We start from the raw sequence: 6,961 nt of genomic DNA on the forward strand, positions 1-6,961 counted from the left end.
TGGCCCTGCCTTCACACCTCTCCCTTCTCCCAGCTGACACGCTATTCCCGGAACTCAGGTCACGCTGGCGCCAAGGCAGACGACATCTCCCAGTGCTTGCTGCACCTGCCGGCCCACGGCTCTGGGTAAAGGCCTAGGTGATCAGACCAACACCCCTCCCCCAGCTCCACCACCCTCTGCTGCTGAAGACCGCATTGACCCGCAGGCTTCCACGGAGACGCTCGTCACCACTGGGGAGGCTGAGAGGGGTGGGGTGGAGTGGGGTTATGAGGATAGGGGAAGTAGGGGGAAGAAATGGTCGATGCGATTGGGTTACTGCACTCCTGCGGCTGGATTGATCTCTTCCTGTGGCCTCCGCGTGAGCGATTGAGGGATTGGCACTATGAAAATGGACGAAAATAAAGATCACAGAGGGAGCCAAGCAGGCACCAAAGGAAAGAAATCAGACTCAATAGATACATCTTGAACGGTATTTGGTGTTCTGTATAGCAAATTCTGAATGTTTTATCTTGTGCGCAGGTCTTAGTGTAGAGTGCAATTTCTCAAAACCATTGGTGCTAAGATTATCATAAAAGTTCAAAATGATATTTGCTCTAGTACCTAATAATGTACTGATATAATAATGTAATGATCATTGTGTAAGATAGGATAGGAGCGTCTGGTTTTTGCAGCCATATAAACTTAGTTTCATAGATCATTTCACATGTTCCAGTCTATTTATGTAATGTGGGAGGTATGAGTCATTTCCTGTTGCTACTGTATTCATGCAATGTGTTTACAAAACCGGTGTTATCTGTTGGAAGTGTGGATTATCACTCCGAGCGCAAAACGCAGCCATTCCATGTTCTGTGTGCACTCATACCGACTGCTGGTGCGCAGAACTCAGAAGAGCCCAGTGGATTAGAATTGAAAATTTGATTCTGATGGAATACGGACAGCTGATGCTTGTTTTGTGCTCCCGCTGTCACAGGCCTTAGGCGGGAGCTCGATGTCATGTCCTAGCACGGGGTCTGATAGCTGTACGCCTCTTAAGGGAAGAGAGGCCTCACTGAGCTGACGTGCTTGATGAAAAAGGGCTTTCAAGGATTAGCATGAAATAAATCTTTTCGAATCTCTCCGACTCGGTCCACTTTTTGGTCCCACAGAGAACTGCACTTTCAACCCAATCCATCTTTTTACGTCTCCAGTATGTTACAAGCTTAAACTGTGGGGCAAGATTAAAAATCCATACTTATAAATTCGCAACTCCATGCCTTATTAATGTAATTGTAAATTGGAGCAGTGATCTTTGCTCTTGTTTTATGTTTTATGTGATTTGATGCTTTCCTTAATCTTTACTTCAGTGGATGTTGTGGGTCCACTTCTTTAGTCATGAAATATGTACCTGTAATTTTTAAAAATGTGTATGTATCTCCAATTCTCAGTAGATTGGCTTGTGATGATCAAATTCAGGATATATGCCATTGGCTGTATACACAGAATAAACTGTAGCACTTTAAATATGACTTCAGGTTTCAGCACCCAGAAAAACACCACACACACACACACACACACATACACGCACACACACGCACACACACGCACACTGAATCAATAATTGTTGAGCAGCAGTAAAGGTCGATCCATTCAGAACCACTGCCTGGAATTACTGTTGCATTTTCAGCCTTTACCTCAACCACTAACAAAAGCGAAAAGGTCCTAATAGTATAGCTCCACCTATATAATCTCTCTCTAACGCACACACACACACACACACACACACACACACACACACACACACACACACACACACACACACACACACACATACTTTAATTCCAGAAATAACCCCACATTCACTGGAACATTATACGTGGTGGGTGGTTATGGGTGGAGGAAGAAGAACACCAGCGAAGAATAATACACAAATCACAACACTATGTGAATTTCATTCATAACGCTCCGATCAAATTTATGTAACATGTTCCTGCCCATTAGTCACCCCACCGCTTCTCTAGTGTAGCCCGAACGCCGCTCCGCCAGGCCCAAAGTCAGCAAGCTTACTAAGGATTTTTCTTACATATCACATTTTCCTCCCACCCCACTCAGTCTTCCCCCCCATCCCTCCATCCCTTCGCCATGTGCCGCATCTTCTGCCGGCTTTCCCGGCCCATTCAAAGTCATCCTTTCCCGAGCCCGCCGCCCCATCAGTCCGCCGCGCCGAAGACTGATCTTTCACTCCACAGCCGCTGACAGAAGTAGGCTACGGTGCAGCGGGGCCCAATCAGAGGCGACGTGCATAGTAATAGCGAGGCAGGGGCGGGATAATGAAGTTCCCAGCTTGCAACCTGGAAGGGTATCCTCCGGTGTGCGCCGTGATTTATTTCCTCTGTCAAGAGCCAGGACAGCCAGGACTTGTCCTTCCCCATGGTCCCGGGGAACGGCAGAGCGGCACCAGATGAGTGTGAAGAGGAGAAGGCACCGGGGCCAGGCACGAACCACGCAACGCCCTACATTCCACCCGCACACACCGGCAGAGGGGGCGCCAACAGAAGGATGTGGCGTACAGCACCAGCCGCATGCGGGACGCGTTTGACGTGCATTCCGAGCTTTCTAATATCTTATATTTTTGAACTGTAAAAAAAAAAAAAATTTCATGGTTAAATTCAAATATTTGTAGAGGCCGGGGTAATATTGTTGGGATTCTTTTGTCCAATCCACGAAATATCTGGCAACACAGAATGCCTCAGGGGAAGGGGATTTTGAATAGGGTGCTTCTTTTTTAGCAGACTCTGCGAAGAGCTAGCATGTTTTCACACAAACCCACGACAGTCCATGCTAACTTGCAAAGCAGGATTTTTTTTTTCTTAAAAAGAGATTCACCATCGAAGTGCAGCCATAAACATATGGAAAGCAGACATTAGCGCACTGTATATTAACCCAGTTAATGCCTTGTCTTGGCCTCTCCTGCCATGTCTGACTAGCCCTTCTTGGCCAGGTGTGAGACACGTGCTCCATACATGCCCTCCTCTCCCAGGCTCCCAGGGTCACATTAAATCTTTGTCAGGCCTGACCTTGGACAAAAGAGTTAAATTAGACCAATGAAGCATATAATGAGTTCATTTAGGTAATTAAGCATTCAGGGGGAAGAAAAACACACACACACACACACACACACAAACACACACACACACACTCCAAATATGCCTGAGGTCGGTTGTACATCAAAGGAGCTGAATGATGATTCTGAAACAATCTAATTAGTTTTTTTAAGTTGTGTGGTTTAAACATCAGTGCAGCTAACATAGCCTGTTTTGGAAATGAATTGTCTGTTATTCTAGAACTTCTTATGAAATTATTATTTTTTTCAACTATGCACCAATCAAACTCAACTCATATGACAACAATTAATCTTACGTTCAGCCAGCCATCTAAGGCGATTCTCAGCTTGCTGTGCTTGAAGGTCTTTGTTTCGTCAGGTATCAGTCCCTCATAGTTGCTAGGTTACTTCAAAATCCAAATTAGTGACTTTGACTTGAAAGGCAGTTGCAGGCAACTGGTCTTCTGAGATCCTGTGATGATTTAGCAGGTAACACTACAATGCTCTCAGGGTGCAGCCACGGCATATGGTACCCTCAAAGCCAAGAAAGCCCATTATTGTACCATGACCATGACTCCTCACACACACAAAACACACACACACACACACAGAGTCAGTTGTAACATAGTCAAAAAATGGACCGTGCCACCCTTAAATATCAAAGAATATTGAATTACCACAAACACACAAGCAAACAAAAACTGTCAGAATTTTTATTGGAATCTAAAACTCAGCTTGGAGAGTCAGTGTATTTTTAACCTGAATATTTCCAAGAGGCTCACAATGAAAGTATTGCCTCTGCTAACAGATCTCCATTTTTTATTAGGACTTGTTAGCAGGCAGCCAGACAGCAATTGACTTCGCAGCCTCCCTCATTGTGTAAAGGTCCCAACAACAAAGAGCTGCAGTTTGATAACGGAGTAGTAGCGGGGTCGCTCACAAAGAGAGATGGACTGGCGCCTTTGTCATCACTCGTGCTTCTGAGGAGCTGTTGCTGGGATACCTATGCCCTCTCTCTCAGGCCTGGGGTACAAATGAAATGCGCTTATGCATTTGAACTTGTTCTTCTGTTCTGTCGTATGACACATTCGGAATCTCGCACGCTTGCGGAAGGGTAAATGTCACAGATACACGCGCACGCGCATGCATACGCCCACACGCAGCCAGACCCAGACGGTATCCGGCCAGGCTCCTCGGAAGAGGCTGAGAGGAGGTGTAGGTGTCAGCTCCACTCTGCTAATGAATCTCTCACTCCCTTGCTCCTTCTCTCCTTGCCTTTCTTCTCCCCCCCCATCCCCCAGTGTGCCGCCCGCCCCCTCCCTAACCCCTCGGCTGCCACCGGCGCCATCAGCCTGACCTCATGGCCCTTCCGAAACATAGCCTGCAGTCCCCGTGTCACTTCGGCGCGAGGGCTAAGGAGGTGGGTGTCAGGAGCTGGTGAAGGATAAATGGATTAATAGAATCTAATGAGAGAGAGGGTGGCCACATGGTCGCCCGCGGCGGTCTTCCTCGCCTCGAGTCGCTCTCTGCCCCCCCGCTCTCCCCCTCCCCCGCCCACCTGGACCTTAAACGTCCTGCAACCATAAGGGTCAGCGGGTGCGTCCTTAACCTCTTACGCTCCACAGACTTGCAGCCATGCCCCCACACTCGGTCCTCTCTTGGATCAACACACCTCGCAGATTCATCTCACCGTGAATAATTTGAAGTTGTTGGCAAGATTCCGGACTAAATAACACTGGAGTTGAAGGGCCTGATGGGGACGGGAAGCGCACATGCACTTCCCGCTTTTGTCAGGTGAGGCTTTGGGGGGGTGGGGGCATGGAGGGAGGCAGAGGCAGGGCATTCCAAGCACTGGGCGCCCAGGCGCAAGCCCACATCTGTCCGTCCCAGGTGGCCTCTGTGTCCTGGGCGACCGCTGAGCCAACAGCTGCTCAATTAGGTCAGCGATGAGTGGATGCATCGGGCCAGCAGAGAGTCCAGGGAGTGGCCTTCAGTGCAAACTATCACACTACACACACTACAGACCACCAGCACGCAGAGCAATACACATTTTGGCGCTGTTACACTGCGGTTATAGTATAATTACATTGCAACTTTGGCACACGGTGCAGTTACAGTGGGTAATTACCCACCTTTCACCGGGACCTTCCGTAAGTACCTATTTTACAGTAATTGTTCCAAATATCTGTTATGGATCAATGTTTGCATTACAGCCTGCTAATTTGTCTTTTTCCTTTCAAGCTAAGTCATTGCCACGGTGAGTTTTACATTTGCTTCTCTTTTTTTTCTCCTCCCTTCCTCTGCATCTACTTTATGACAACCGGCTCCATCTGTTTCTGTATATGCTTTTCTCTCTCTCTTCCTCACTCTGTCTCTCCCTCTCTATCTCCCCTTAATATCTCCCTATATCTCTGTCCTTTTCAGCACCTAAATGACAGTTATAGGTTATGGGTTTAGAGATCACGGAGGAGTGGCTGTGTTCCGTGTAATTGGTGCAGATCCCTGTCCCCGCCCACATGCAGCACCCATCTCGTCCCAATCGCCCGCTTCTCCCGCATTAGGGGATCTCTAGCCCGAGGTGGGAGACTGGCAGGCACATCATTACCATTCTCTCTGTATTTGGCCCACGAGTCTACGCAGACAGCCATGCTGTCCGTGCCTCCCCCATCCCGGTTGCTCTTCTCCTAGAGGACTGCCTACCAGCTGTCGAGGGAGACTCAGCAGATCAGCACGGGGAGGGGAGTATGGTGGTGGAGGCTCTGTCACTCCCTCTATCCATGTATTTACCAGCCATGTTTGCATGAATGAGGGAACGGATGATGAGAGAGTGGGTGTTGGGACGCCAATGGTGAAAAATCGCACGATTTCGGCTTGGGGGCTCTCGGCGCGGTCCCGCGTGCAGGCGCGTGCGTGCAGGCCTCACGCCTCCACCGCGGCGTTGCCAGGCCAGGCGAGGCCTCCCACAGGTCATGACCCGGTCCACCTATGCCGTCAAGCCAGTGGGCTGGGGCTTCCGTCGATGTGGGCCGGACACCCAAGGACGCCCGGCTAATTACACCCTGCGCCTAAGCGTGACGCATTCCTGAGGTCTGGAGCTAGTACCACCGCTCCACCCCACTCCACCTCCATCCATCCACCCATCCATCCCCGCCCATGCCTCCCTCGGCTGGGCCCCCCCCCGGGCCAGCCCCATCCCTTGGGCGGCCGCTAATTGGCACGTTCCCCTGCCAGTGTGGGTGCCGGGAATGTCAGCGTGCCACATGTCCCAGCCGCGGGGACAGGGAGGCAGAGAGCGTCTGCCTTTTGTTAGGTGGAGAGCCTGTCTACGACGGGTGAGCACGCAGCTCTGCATAGCACCACCCCCACCCCCACCACCACCACCACCAGCCCAAAGAGATGCAAGATCAGCCCAGCGCTGACGAGAGCGTGGAATGCTAATTCATCAGCCACCGCCGCTGTCGCCTTCTCCAAGAGGGGGAGTGAAGCCATTCATATGTGTATGATATTATATGGAGATATCGCAAGAAGCCATGAAGCCCCCCCTGCCCAATGTTTACCTCAAAGTAATCACTTAGCCTTCAATTTTAATTTTACCTGAATTACAGTCTGTTTATGTTCCACTTCATTGATGTGTTGTGTCAATTTCCACCATTTTTTGAGAACCTTTTTTTTTTTTGGAATAATATTACTTTATAGCCAAGGTCACCGTAACAATGGAACCTCTGCACAGAAAACACAGTTTTGCCAAAATGAAAAAAAGAAGTCTCCATCCTCTAATAACATTATATTGAGGAGGAATAAATTTAAAGCCGTTGCGTTTGAAAAGACACAAGCGCGCCGGTGTGCCGGGCAGATAAATAACTGCCTCGTTAGAATTTTTGC

General features: G+C 49.2%; 1 long non-coding RNA gene across 1 annotated transcript; it reads left to right on the plus strand.

Annotated features, from left to right (window-relative positions):
- Window positions 1-314: 314 nt before the first annotated feature.
- LOC113572947 lies at window positions 315-1,115 on the plus strand. Its single transcript, XR_003410168.2, has 2 exons — window positions 315-469; window positions 971-1,115. It is a non-coding gene; the product is annotated as an uncharacterized LOC113572947 (long non-coding RNA).
- The last annotated feature ends 5,846 nt before the right edge of the window (window positions 1,116-6,961 follow it).

The sequence above is a fragment of the Electrophorus electricus genome, chromosome 9, assembly GCF_013358815.1.
Source record: "Electrophorus electricus isolate fEleEle1 chromosome 9, fEleEle1.pri, whole genome shotgun sequence".
In the NCBI taxonomy this organism is placed as follows: Eukaryota; Metazoa; Chordata; class Actinopteri; order Gymnotiformes; family Gymnotidae; genus Electrophorus; species Electrophorus electricus.